Below are 14,608 nucleotides of genomic sequence, written 5' to 3'. Positions count from 1 at the left end.
CCTGCAGGTGAGACACTTCGGCTCTTGCGAATAACTGACTTGATAATTCGAAGGTAGTTGCTATATGTAAAGTGTTGCCCTGTACAGAGTGCTGAAGAACTGAAGCAAAAAACGTCAACCAAAACAATGACTGGAAGACGCATGGAGTCGAACTTGGAGAAAAGTACCATTTCCGAACATGATGTTAATCTTGGCAACCATGACAGGTTTAATTAACAAACTCTACTGTCCTTCATTTTGTTCTTTACTTTATACATATACCATCTTCAATATTATCTTATCAGCTTATGAATCAGTTATTATCCGCCGTCGATATTCTGGCGGCTCAGCCAACACCACCACCTTCCACTAAAAGCTCATCGCGTAATTAAGCGATATACGTGGAGAAGGTAGCAGCCACTAGCAGGATGATACATAGTTACGTACGTACGTTAGCTGTCTAGGAATAAGATGACACTGTGAGAGTAGTTAAGTGGTGTACAAAGTTTGGTGAGATGAGAATATTTGAGTAGCTCACTTGGGCGGGATCAAAAGTTCAAGACTATGCACCTACAAAAATTTCCTCAAAGACAAGTCAATTCTTACTTAATTTCTTAGATGAAGCACAATAAGCACGGAGAATTCATTTGCACATACCGGTGTCATAACCACCGTGTCATGTTATAATTTTTCCGTAGAGTGCAGAAGATGGCCACCAGTCGCCGAAAAAGCTCTGCTAACTTCTTGCTCAGCTTGGCGTTATCTATCTAACGGCGATGTGGAGATTGGTACTTTTTTTTATCTTTTGCACTCCACGGAGATTGGTACTTTCATTAGTCATTAGAGACTGCAATTTCATGATGTTGCGGGGTTCAGGGGTTTGTGGCGAACAGAAGCGTTGTGATCTTCAATGGAAGTTTGTCGTTGCTGCTGTAGGGTGCCATAATAGCTCGCATTTATACTGATTTTCTTTATTTTTGTTTTCCAATTTACAAATTTTGTAGTTACTTGCATCTTTCTTTTGTTTAATAATTGATATTCTTTTTTCATGCATAATCAGCGTCAATCCAGATGAAGCTATGAGCTCAACTAACAGATTGAAAGCTTTTATTTTGAAAGCTTCTCATGGCCTATTGAACAGGTTTGGGTTCTTGGTTTTATCTCTCGATTCCTTTGTTTTTCTTTTTCTAAATGATTGGATCAATTTTTGTTTAATAATTTTTAACTTTCGTTTAATTGCTACAAGTTTCAGCTTAAAAAGGGCTGTGATTAAAGCGAAAGAATCAATTTCTAAAGCTCTTGATCACCTAGTGAAAAGGTTTGGGTTCTAGGATCTCTCTATTCCTTCGTTTTTCAATTTTTGAAATTTGATTGTTATTTTCCATTTGTAATCTACAATCTTCAACCTAAACGCGGCTGTTAATTTAACAATTGGATTGAAAGGTTTAATTTTGGAAGCTCTTAATCACTGATTTGGGTTTTTGTACAAGAATATGTTTGGCATAAGCTCAGTTTTTAGCTTTTATGTACAACTTTTTAAAACCTTACTTTCTATCTTTTTTTTCACATTTTTAATTTATTTTTTTTCAAAATACAAGCATATTTTAGCATAATTTTGGCAAAAAAATTTCAATTTCGACTAAATAAGTTGTTTTCAAATAGACCTTAAATATGCTCTTTATGACCATAAATGGCTTAGCCTATTAGGGTGAATGTCCTAAAATTACCTAACAACTAGTTCTAGTGGGTGGAGTCAATTACTTTTAGGTTTCACTAGAGTCCAAAGGGCTCTTCTTTAGAAAGGGTCCTTGCATTAAAAAAATAATAATAAAAAAAATTAAAAAAAGAAAAGAAGAAGAAGATGTGTTTATGTATGTAAGTATATCTTGTTATGCTTGAACTTAATCCTTCATTGGCTACATTAAACTCCCAAGATGACTTTAGAGATAGAATTGATCTCCATACCAAAGGAAGAGTGCTCAATTCCTAGCTCATCAAGAACGAGTTGCTTCTTCCTTTGCCTCCACTCTAGCCCAATCAGGTAGTGCATCCCATTGTCTTTTATGTTCCGCATCTGATCCATGGGTCATTGGAGTCTAATAAAATGAAGTGTAAGATGTTTAAGATCTCCTAGAAAATCCTTGAATCAACTGAACTACCCAAATATCCTTAATTCACAGAGATTGCAGAAATTACCATTTTGCTACTGAATACAAAATTGACCACAACTTACTAAATAAAAGCCCAAATAAAAAACAGTTCTAACCCAAAGACACATAACTAGACCTTTAAAACCACATGAATTTTACTCCAACTGGACTTCGAGCATGGCCCCATAAAATAAATTTTGAATAGGCTAATTTTCAAGGTAGTAACATTTTAATCTTCCATGGAAGCATCAGATATGTTGGCTTGGAACTATTGTGTTGCTTTTCTAATTGATAGGTTGTTGTGAGGAGTGTGGGTGGTTGCCTTGTGGGAAAACTGGTTGTCTGTGGAGCGAGTGTCAGCCCTTGTTTTGGTTGCTATTTATTTTTAGTGTTGCTCACAAGAGCTACATCTATTTCACTTGTTTACTTTCTTTGTCTTAATTGGGTGTTTATTAGAATCGAAGGAAGGTCTACAGCCCAATTTCTTATTCTCCTCTGATATGCTCTCTATTACTTTATTCGTCTTAATGAGAGTTATTATGTGCAATAGCCCCAGGCTGTTGAGGTTTTTCTTTTGGTAGGAAGAACTTTACTTATCTAAATGATGATTTCTCTCCTACTATGGATCCTAAGTGTGCTAATTGGAGGGTTGAGGATGCACAGATCAGGAGTTATTTGTGGAATAGTATGGAATCCAAAAAAAGTTGTAGTCAAGTATTTTTGCCCACTACCAAACTTGTGCGGGAACAAGCCCAAGAGATAAATTCCAGTGTCAATTCTAAACACTATTAATTTCTATTTTTTTTTCCCTATAACCCCAAGTTAAGCCGTTAGTGTTACTTGTGAAAGCCATAAAACCCCCAACATACTTTCTCTATCAAATAGTAAAAAAAAAAAAACTCTCATTAAACCCTAGCTAATACCCTTGTTTCTACAATTCTGAATCCTAGATCCACAAATCCTCCTTAACCTTATTTTAGGGGAAAAATCCATGTTTTTAAATTTCAAATTCAAGGGGGGAGGGAGTACGCGCTGTATTTCTTGGTTGTTTTTAGAATCTTGGAAGATTTAAGGAAGGAGTTGTCCATTATCATTTTTTGGGGCATATTCTGATTAGTATGAAAATTTGCAGGAAGGAAAGGGAAAAAAGGTATTTTTCTATACTGGCATAGTTGTATGTTTGCTTTTAAGTTTTTCAAGCTTCTTTGATCTTTATGGCCAATAATAGAAGAGATTTGTGCATCCAACGAAAACAAAGTGGAAATGAGATATAAAAATGGGAAAGAAGAGATGGGTTTTATTCTTTTTCTAGTCGGGCTTCTCGTTATGCTTATTGGTTTAAGATAGTCAATGCTTGAGATTTTGACTATAGTTTATGCCCCTGATGTTCAACTCCTGGTTTTGATTTTTAACTGGGATTTTGGGGGGAGGGGGGGTGGAGGATACACTTTCATTTGGGTATTAGATGTGGAATTGTCAAAAATTGGCGTAGTTGATGTATTTTGTTTGATTGAATGGTGTTTGCGACAATTTTTTGTAAAGATATATAAATGTATGATATTATTATCATCATTATGGGACCTTTATACGTTAGGGCCGTAAGGCAATTCCCTAAATGGCCTATATGGCGGACCATACCTTGAAAGAGTGTACTAAAATTATAATTTTAATATGGATAAGTGAAAATACAAAGTTAAGATTTGACATGAAAAAATTTGCTGAAAAATAGGGGTATTCATTGATTCAAATATAAGCGAGATGCTTGACACAATTTGATCATGTGTAGATGAGATTGATTAATTCATTAGTGAGGAACATGAGTTGGTTCAAGTTGCCTGAAAGAAAAGAGCTCGAGGAAAATATAAAATAACATTAATGGTAGTAGTAAAAAAGGACATGCCAATTGAGGTGGCAAAGAGTATGATTTTGGAGAAGATAGAATGGTAGAAAAGAATATATGTGGCTTATTTTGATTAGTATGTTGAGGATCCCTACCCACTTCCAAATTTTTGCGACTAAGACTTGCTTGTTATTTTTACATTTTGATGTCAATACTAATGCATGTATGAGTGGTCTTCTATATCGAGCCTTTCAGATTGTAACTCCGTTCAAGCCTTTAAAGACTCCATAAATATGTAGATTTTTCTTTCAGTTGTAAATTTTAAACTTATTTGTATTTTTTATACATGAAGTTGTTTCTTTTCAATAAAATTGTTCTTAACTAAAATAAAATAAAAACATTTATGAGGAACCATAAGTCTTGTATCAGACCAATAGCTTATTGAATGACTTTAAATATTACAAACTCACCATTGCACATGCACACACATTTAATGAGTGAATTTTTAAAATTCTTGATAAGACAAATTGTCAGAGATTATTTCTTGCAGTAAGGGTGAATGAAATAATATTGTTAGTGGCTTGTTCATCTCTTCACATTGAATTGCATTCATTCTGGAAGGTTATAAAGCTGAAGGAAAAAAAAAAATTGGAAGTTAAGTGGTTTTTTGGGATTTTGATTTTCTTATGTTTGAAAGAAAAAGTAAAATATTAAGCTGAAGGATTTCGTGTTTGTGTATGTGCCAGTGATGAAGCATTAAATTTCTTTGAAGCATTTCATGTGCTTCTTGCTTTCCTTATCTCGTTGCTAGCTGCCTTAATTGGTTTACACTTTCAAGTCTTGGGCGTCTCACCACTTGATACACATTTTGCTCTCATCTTGCTTTTCATCATGGCTACAATCGTCTATAGCATTGCATATATGGAGATAAAACTACAACTTCCAGATGCTGGCCTTCCCATATTCAGGTTCATTTGTCTGGTTTCTGGAATTATTGCTATTGAGCTACTTGTCGCAATAATCGTTTCTCCCTTTTGGCTATTCATGGTTAATTTATGTCCAGTCCTGATCATAGGGGTACTGCATCATTCGTACCAACAAAGTTATCAGTGGCTCTACTACACAGTTAATTTATTACTCAATGGAGTATGTAGCTTGTTTAAAAAGATATATCAATCAGTTTATCAGATCTATCAAGCAGCTTCTGCAGCATTTTCTTCCATCTTTGTTGAGGAGTGATCATGTTCCGTGAAGCATTTTCTTCAATATTTGTTTAAGTGACCTGTTTTTTAGAAGACAAATTATTCGAGTTACCTGTTATTGTTAATTAGACATAAAATGTGCTAAACGTTCACTTATGCAATTTTCTGTTTATGGAAGTTCAAATTTTTATTTTTTTTTTATTTTTTACACTTTATTCATAGTAAGGTTGATTATCTATATTCAGCAAATACTTTTATACTTTACTAAAGATCTCACACCCAACTGCTTAGAAAATAAAATTTGCAATGCAATTTTGCAAATTTTCAAGAGCTAGATTTCTAAGGTTAAAAGGTTTTATGGAAAGTGAGATTTCCATTTTATGTTATTTTAGTGACAACGCCAAAAATTAATTAGTAAGGGAAACAAAATTAGACAGAAGTCGGAAAATTGGAACACCACATCTGACCCAACCACGGCAGCCATTTGAAAATACTACCAAGTACCAACTGACAAAACAGTTGCCAAAGCTTAGACCCAAAAACTTGCATATATGGTCATGGCGCCACTTTGGCCAGATTGATTATGTTTCTCAGGATCTCGGAATGGACCCTTGAAACTGATGTTTGCACGCCTTGTGGTTCCTTGATAGGATAATGATACTTGTGTTTCATTACTTATCCAAAAAAAAAAAAAACGGGATGCTTGTGATTCCTTTATTTTGTAGTAGAGTAAGCCGGTATAAGAGTTACACTGATTGCAGTATCCTTTTGTGTTCCATTCCCAATAGTGGCATGTTGGTAATACTTTATTTCCTAATCTGTCTTTGCACACATAAGCAATTGCCCTCATTTTGTTTCTTATGGATCCTGCTCCATCTAGCATCAAAATGACTTGCCACTATAGCACTTGCTAATTCTGGATCATTTCTGCTAACACCAGCAGCATTGCATTGTGACTGCATATCCTCACCACATTAATCATGCTGCAGTATTTCTGATAAAATAATGTTTGAATCCCTTTGGACCAATGGCCTTTAAAACAACCATTTGAAAGGGCATACATTACTTTCTGCTATTGATCAGTGGCTAGGCAATGCATGTCTATTGCTTGAAGTTGACTCAATATATGTTCAACAGAGAATTGATATAGATTCCACTAAGATGATCCACTATTCCTTGTTCTGTTTGTTACTGAGTCGATCCATTGATCACCTGCCATTTTGAGCCTAAAGATTCTGTTATTCAGTCTTCTTTTGTTCACCAACATATGAGAATACTAGGTATTTCTTTCTATCATCAACCACCAGTCTGTTCGAGCTTTTTGAGTACACACAATTTGCTCCCTTTCTAGATATTCGAACAATTAGTGATTGTCTAGAACACATTAAAGTTCAAGGTTTACAATCTTGAACTTGTACCAATTGATTCCAGTCATGGAATAGCCACAATTCTATTGGTGGGGTTTTCTTTCCCCCATTTTTCCTATAACTTCCACGGGTTGGACCACCGAAACACAAATTAGTACATATTCACATAGCATAGGTGACATGCACACATGATGGAAATTAGACTTGATTAATACAAGGTAGTGAACTCAGACTTGATGGAAATTTGGAAAGAAAAGTAGAACACAAAATGAGAAGTGCTAGCACGGTTAATGTACAATTTCAGGGAAAAAAAGGGTAGGAAATGGGGCGTACTTCAACATCAGTGACAAAAGTTCCATCAGAGGATTGAGCAAATCCTTCCCATAACCTTAACAACAACAGAACTTCATCACTATATTGTAATAAATCTGACAAAAGAGATGCTCTAAAATCTATGTATACATACCACAAAGTTAATATGTTCTACTTTGTATTCTACAAAGTTATCATTTACTTTTCTACGGCCAAACCTTGCAGCTACATGGTTTCATGCTGGATTTTTTAGAAAATTTCTTATGATCCATAAAAGCCACAAAAAAAGTAATATTAGTCAGTGAAGTCATATTGGATATGACCAACAGGTAGTGTTGCTGTCACGTACTTCATTTTCTACTTCTTATCTTACATCTCCTACCAAACCCTCTTAAACCAGCAAATTGTGACAGTAACATTTTAGTCTCTGAAATCATATTGAAATGACCAGGTAGTGTTACTTTCACACATACTTCATTTTCTACTTCTTATCTTACAGCTCCCTCTTAAACCAGCAAATTGTGGCACTGAAAATTTCAGCACTGTTTAGAACATACAGTTTTGTAGTCTAGGCCTTGATTCTCCTCCAGAGAGTAATCATCAGAATTTATATCAACAAACTTGATCGTACCATAGCACTTATTCCTCTCCCTGAGCATGTAAACCTGACATAGTGTTCGGCAGAAAATTTAAAAGAAAAAAATTGACCCTGTGACACATAGTGACATTATAACAAACTTAAAAGCATCAAATATTTAAGATCACCAACTTCAAAAATAACAAATTTACATATAAATCAACCAACATGATACATATACGTTGAAAAGAAATGCACTATTGCAAAATGCATGCTTATTAAAGAAAAAGTTTTTGCATTATTCTGTTTCTGATTCAGTGCAAAGAAGACATAAGGAATTTGGCTTAATGGAATCAAGGTGTTCACATGTTGATTAGTTCAGCTCTCTTCTGATAGTGCACTGCCTATCATGGTGGTGACCAATGGAGTTTAACAACACATCTTTATGCTACGCTTAGGCCTCCTTTAGAGTTGAGATATTCAAACATGTGATAGGGATTATCTAGGAAAGCTTTACAATCTTGAACTTATCAAAAGGAGTATGTTGTGAATTTCTCTAAAACCAACAGCAATTTTGTTGGTGGATTTCTGTCACAAAATACAAAACATGATCATAAAAACAGGACATTAACTTCGAAATTTATTGTTTCGTGAGTTAAAATAATTATTTCAAGATATGCCATGAAATATTGACCGATAGATGAAGGAACATATACAATGTATGCGTTTTTCAGCGATTGAAATTGCAGTATTTCTTTAGATTGTCAAAAGTTCATTTAATATCTCAAAAAAGACTGCAAAGAAAAATTTCTTCTATCCTTAAGCATAATGCGATTGCCCAATGTCAGTCCCACTAATAAAGTACGTTGTTGTGAGGTACGATTACTGTCTCAAGTCCTAACCTTGTTTCTTTGCATCAACATAGATTAAGCACCAATGCAACACCATAGTATAGATTATACAACACATAGTATCGGCTAAAAAAACTATAATGCAATTTATAAGCTCTAACAAGCAGTTAAAAATTGTCACAAAAGCGTAACAAATTTATAATGTTATAACAAGAACGATTCAAAAACCAAAATTATCATAACATCAACTTGTATCTACATACTAGAACCAACTGCATGAATTTTTATAACCTCCTAAAAAGAGAGACTCAAAATTCTTACCAACCAAACAGCACATTGTGATAGAGAAACCAAAGATGAATGGTAAAGGAAGAAACAAATACAAGGGAAATGAAAGGGCCATCCACCTCGACGACGGCGAGCTCCTCAAGCTTCATGTCTTAATGCAGCTTGACGGAGCATCTGAAGCTTCTAAAATTTGCTTCTCGTCTCCGATCAGTGAACCAGTTCAGGCTTGTGCATTGCATTTGCACCAGATGTGCTCGCAAAAAATCAGTACAGCTCACTGTTCAAGCTAGCTTTGGTCCTTTTTTATATACATATCATTATGATAATGGCTGATACTACATATAAACATCAATACAAGCTTTAACAGATTGTGAGAATTGGTGATTTTGGGTGAAAAATCACTGATGAAATCGGTGAGAAATGCCCAATTTGAGTTTGGAAACCCTAATCCCCAAATTCGTGAAGATAGAAACGAAGAGGTAGAGAGAGTCGAGAGGCTTAGAGAGACTGGGCTTATTATTTTTTGGTTAGTTGGGTTTATTAGGCTTTTAGTTAAAAGCCCAGTTATTATCTAAGTTTACTGGGTCTAATTGGGTCAGTGCTTTGACCCAATAAATAATTGGGTAAGTTCGGGCGGCTGGGTCTAGAGACTAGGAAGCCTGTAGAGTAGAAGATTTATATTAAAGCGAGAGGAAGTATGTAGAAGGTTCTACTTCTTCTTCTAATTAGCTTTCCACTCTTACATCTTTCCTATTCCTCTAATAAATAGTTAAAACAAATGCTCAATTTAAAGTTATTTTTCCTAGTATTCACTTTTTTTTTCATTTATAACTCATTCATTTTAAGATTTTTTTTTTTTTTTGAAAACAATTTTAAGAATATTTAAAGTATAAGTTCATATAATATAAGTAAATCTCCTTGTAATTTTTTTTTTTTAAAAAAAAAAACCTCTGTTTCATTTGCATTTTCTGGATCAGGGATATATAAATAATAGCAAAAAAATTACCTAAATAAATATTTTTTATTTTTATGATTAAAGTCATAAAAATGGTTTTTTTTTTTAGTTTTAAAAAATAGATTCTCATTTTTTTTTATCACTATTTATTGTTTATCTTATATTGTAGTATATGTTAAGGTATGCGAAAATAATGTTTTTAAAGGATGTTAACTATAAATATGGAGCATTTATATATACAATATATTTTATGAGATAATTTTTTCTTTATTTTTGAAAAAAAAAATTCTATTACTGCTTACAATACTTAACAAAATTGAGAAATATATATACTGATTCCTACCCTATACAACAATTTTCTTATCCACATATAACAATAAAATACTCCAATTAGTAATGGTAAGGACCAAAAATCATGCACAAGCCCAACAGCCCAAGGGAGGTCCAATAATTCAAGCCCAAAATAATGAATTTGTAGAAAGGGAACAAAACAACAAAGATAATGGCATTCTGATCAAATCACCAAGATTAACAATACACTCTCTAAGGCTTTCTCTCTCCAGAATTGGCTCCCCCATTCTCCGTTTCTACCTCTCCTATTTATACTCCTTGCCCTTGCTATCTCAACCCTTCATCTCTCACTCACTAGCCTCATTTGCTGACACTTGTTCATTTACTTGTAGTTTGTAATGGAAAGAAGTTCTAGTGCTGAGCCTTGTACTATTCAGGTCACCTCCACATTAATGCAACAGATAAAGTTAGTGCTCCCTATTCAATGCGGCCAGAAAGTTTGGTGCAGAGCATTCAATGCGGTGTTCATAGTTACCTACCCTCAATCCAGATATTTTCAATATCTCTCTAATGCATCACCAATTTTGCCCTTTGTATTTCTCCGAGTAATCCTACTTCTTCCTTCTCGGATCCTCAAGCCCTTGACTTCCATCCTCCTTTATTTCTTACGCTTCACAACTTATTCTCGGGTCTTCATCCTAAGTCCTTGGGTCTTTGGGTCTTCGGGTCCTCACAGTAATCATTTTAAGAAACTATTATTTTGATAAACCTTTAAAAACTTGAATTTCTTTTAAATTGAAATCTAATGTGATTTTTGCACTCATTTTTTTCTTAAAGATCAAAAAATATTATAAAATATATATTTTTAAAAATGTATCTGAGTATCACATAAAATTATAAAAACTAAGTACATTGGAGTTTTGAACATAATATAGTCTGAAAAGTGTATTGTTAAAACTTGGTTGAGTGGTAAGAACTTGTCGGCTTTTGGGGTAATAGGGTCATTGCACTTTAAAAACTTGTCGGCTTTTGGTAGCACCTCTCTTATGTTATTATTTATATAAATTGGGCTTCTTAGTTATTGCTCAATTCATGGTATATTTTACTCATAGAGTTACTCTTTTTTATTTTAAATTTATTTATTAGGTGTTTGATTCACTAGTTCAAAATTCTTAGTGTAAGCGCACAATTGTACCTGGACCCTAAAGACAACTGTGGGCTTAGGTCCAATGAGCCTTAAACAATGAAATTTGTAGAGTGTGGATTTGAAATCTAGTTTAGAGATGCTGGAAACTTGATAAACAAGCTAAGGTGTAAAAAATACTTGCGAATAGTAAATGATTATTGCAAAGGGGCCTCCTCGGACATAAGCCGAGGACAACTTTTGTATTATTTCTCTTTCTTTCTTAAATGTTACAATTCTTAGTTTCTTTCTTGGTCACTGACCGATCCCCTTTTCTTTGGCCTTCACCCCCCCATAAATACTTCTTCTTTTGGTGCTTTATCTACATGTTGCTCAAATCTTCCCCCCCTCGATACTTCTTCTATTAGTGCTTTAAATAGTAACCAGAAGTTTCAGTTCTACTGTTTAGGGGTCACTTCCCCATTAATGCGGCCAGGGAGGTAGGTGCAGGGTCTTTAATGTGGAGGTGGCAGCTTTCGCCTAAGATATTTCTCTAACACCAGTGCATCTAGAGGATTCAGGGATCCCTCTTTTAACCAACAGTCTTTCTGGAACTCTGCCTTGATCTTTATAGCGAATCTCTGAGTTTTCTTGGGTCTATCCGAGGAGAAATTCATTCTCGGATGTATCCTCGGACCCTCGGCGTATGGGCCAAATTGTAGTACCAACAGGCTTTTAATTAAGAACGGATCGGCCCTTCTTGTCAGAGCCCAAAGGCCCAAATACCTGCTCGGGTCCTTTTACTCCCCACACTTAGCCTATGTGAAGTCCAATTAATTTAAAAATCATTTGGTTTCAAAGGTTTTAGTTATATATGTCCTTAGGTTAAAACAATTTTTAATATGGATTTTTATTTAATGAATTATGGTAAATTTTGTATTCAAAAAAAGTGTAATGAAATTATGCTTGAACTTTTTTTTTTCTTTAGGAGAAAACTATGCTTGAACTTAGTCCTTCATTGGCTACATCAAACTCCCAAGATGTGGGTTGCTTCTCTATCAAAGGAAGAGTGCGCTCAATTCCTAAGATCTCCTAGAAAATCCTAGAATCAACTAAATTACCAAAACATTCGTAATTTGTAGGGATTGAATAAATTACAATTTTGCTCTTGAATCCAAAATTGACCATAACTTACTAAATAAAAGCTAACATTCCTTTGACAACAATTTATTATCATACCAAATATGTAGGGTTAGGGTTAGGGTTATGGTTTGGGTTTGGGTTTGGCCATGGAGGAGGAGAGAAAGCAGAGAGTAGCCATGAGACAGAGAGAGAGATGACACGAAGAGAGTTGTAGAGAATTTATTAGACTCCAAATATTTGAAGAATAGAGAATCTCATCTCATATTGGAGCTAGCTAAACCCAAAATTTTATTAGAAAAAGAGAGAAACGGTAAGTGATAGGACTGTATAACTGTAAAATTATTTAGGACTTTCACTCTCTTTTTTATTTATTTGGTTTTGGGATTTGGAGTAGTCTTAGGGTCCATTTGTTACCATTGTTCAAATAACAGTTTTCAGTGTTTAAACATTATTACACGTATTTTCACACATTTTTTTTACTCACACGTATTTTCAAAAAATACAAACAAAATTACCAAACAGGCCCTAAAATTGGTTAGATTCATTGAGTAGTGTAGCAACGAAGGTAGGTGTCTTTCCCTCCTCTTTCGCTTCTATCCTACACGATTTTTTATTTTTTTTATTTGCTTCTTGTTTTGCCTTAGCCCACGCCGCTGTCTATTATTTAAAAATAAAATATACATATGAAGTGTGTGCAACCAATAATAGGATATCTGACTAATATTCTTTTTTCTAAACTTTGGATTTTGCCTGGGTTTCGGTTTTTGTACTTATTCTGTGGGTGAGTAATGTTAAGGATATTACCAAATTTATTGCTGAAAGTGTCATTAATTGCCATAAAATAATTTAAACATTTTTTTATTAGATGTTTAAAACCTATTAATTACATTTATTATTACTGCATTTTGCATATAAATATCACATTTATAAGCTGAGTAAAGCCACATTGTACTTTTGTTTTCTTGCTTACTCCCTGTATCTCGGAAAAACAACCTTTATATCTTAATATAGTTTATCTTCACTTCTGTTTTCTTAATCAGTTGTTTGGGTCTTCCACCCTTATATTTATGATAAATAGATTGTGCAAATCAGTTACTTAGATATTTTAACCCGTTACTATGTGTTTGAGTTTCTAGTCCCCCCACAAATTAGTTTGTCAAACCTTATATAGAAACAGAAACTAACTGCCATGAATGTCTAGACATTTATGTGAATTACATAAAAATTGCTTAAAATGATTAAAATTACATAATAATTTTCTTTATCACATCAGTAAGCATTATAAGAGCATCAACTCACTACACTATTTGATGATTAAAATTAATTGAAAATTATATGTGAATCACATAAAAATTGCTTCTCGTCACCAATAAGCGAACCAGTCCAGGTTTGTGCACCGCACATTTGGACCAGAGCTGCTCGCAAAAATCCGTACAGTTCAAGCTTGTCTCGGTCTTTCGGTTTTTAGTTTTTAATTTTTTGGGTTTAATTTGGTTCTGGACGAGAAGATGGTGTACTATTATTGGGGACTGGATGAACGGTGAAGATGGTCTGGCGTGGTTTGAGTCCCTTTGGATGCTTTGACTTCGATGGGGATGGATTGGTGGGTGGGTATCATTTTTTTTTTTTTTAAGAAAACGTGTGAACTTTACTGAAAGAACACTAGCCAATTGTCGATGAAAAGAATTGAATGACGTGGGGAATTTTGGAAGGGGTATGTCGTCGTCTGAGCTGAGCATCTTACTTTGAATAGTGGTTTTGGAGGGGGTATACGTAGAAGGGCCTGGGGGAAAATGGAAAGAGCAATGCTAGAGCTTCTGGTTTCCCATCCTTCCCGGTTCGTGGACAGTGGGGCCTGTTTGCTGGCTTTTCATGTCCCCTCTATTTTATTATTAATAATTTAAAACTTATGAATTTTATTTTGTTGCCAGTTATATTAGACACGCTAAGATATGAATATATATCTAAAATTGAATATGTGTTCATATCTCAACATGTTCGGTGAAACTGGCTATTGGCTACAAGCTCAATTTTTTCAAAAATAGCTGCATTTAAACTCCTTATGAATTTGGTGTAGATGGAGAAATTATCTCTTATTCAAATACTAGAAAATTTTACTAATTGAATTAATTGAAACTCACATATAGCTTATTAATTTTAGGCGCATTTAAACTACATATTTATAAAAATATAAGTAAGTTTCTTTAGTAAAAGTTCTTTTCCTTTTTCAAAAATATATAAACTTGTTTTTATTTGCATTTAGTGAGTTCATGATATTAAAATATAAAGAATTTTTTTATTAGACAAAAGATATTATGATTAAAAATTTGGAATCATGTTCTTTTTTTCATCTAACAAAAAAGTAATAGTTTTTTATGGTTGTTTATTTATTGTTTATATTACATTAAATATGTTAACACATAGACAATGATGATAATAAAAATTAAGTCTTAATCCTAAATTTTTGGGGTTAGATACAAATCATTGACAGATTAGTTAAGATTTGTCATATGTATTATTTTCTTCAATT

At 33.9% G+C, this 14,608-nt stretch overlaps 2 long non-coding RNA genes across 2 annotated transcripts; one reads left to right on the top strand and one right to left on the bottom strand.

The window, feature by feature from the left end:
• Positions 1–1,247: 1,247 nt before the first annotated feature.
• LOC142632147 (uncharacterized) lies at positions 1,248–5,189 on the top strand. Its single transcript, XR_012843739.1, has 2 exons — positions 1,248–1,297; positions 4,716–5,189. It is a non-coding gene; the product is annotated as an uncharacterized LOC142632147 (long non-coding RNA).
• Positions 5,190–7,141: 1,952 nt separating this feature from the next.
• On the bottom strand, positions 7,142–9,058 carry LOC142631060 (uncharacterized). The gene is made up of 2 exons (XR_012843500.1): positions 8,600–9,058; positions 7,142–7,515 (listed from the first exon to the last, which is right to left on the bottom strand). It is a non-coding gene; the product is annotated as an uncharacterized LOC142631060 (long non-coding RNA).
• Between the last annotated feature and the right edge of the window lie 5,550 nt (positions 9,059–14,608).

This window comes from Castanea sativa, chromosome 4, assembly GCF_040712315.1.
Source record: "Castanea sativa cultivar Marrone di Chiusa Pesio chromosome 4, ASM4071231v1".
NCBI classification, from domain to species: domain Eukaryota; kingdom Viridiplantae; phylum Streptophyta; class Magnoliopsida; order Fagales; family Fagaceae; genus Castanea; species Castanea sativa.
The sequence above is the reverse complement of the archived record's forward strand: the minus strand, read 5'-3'. Positions and strand labels throughout refer to the sequence as shown.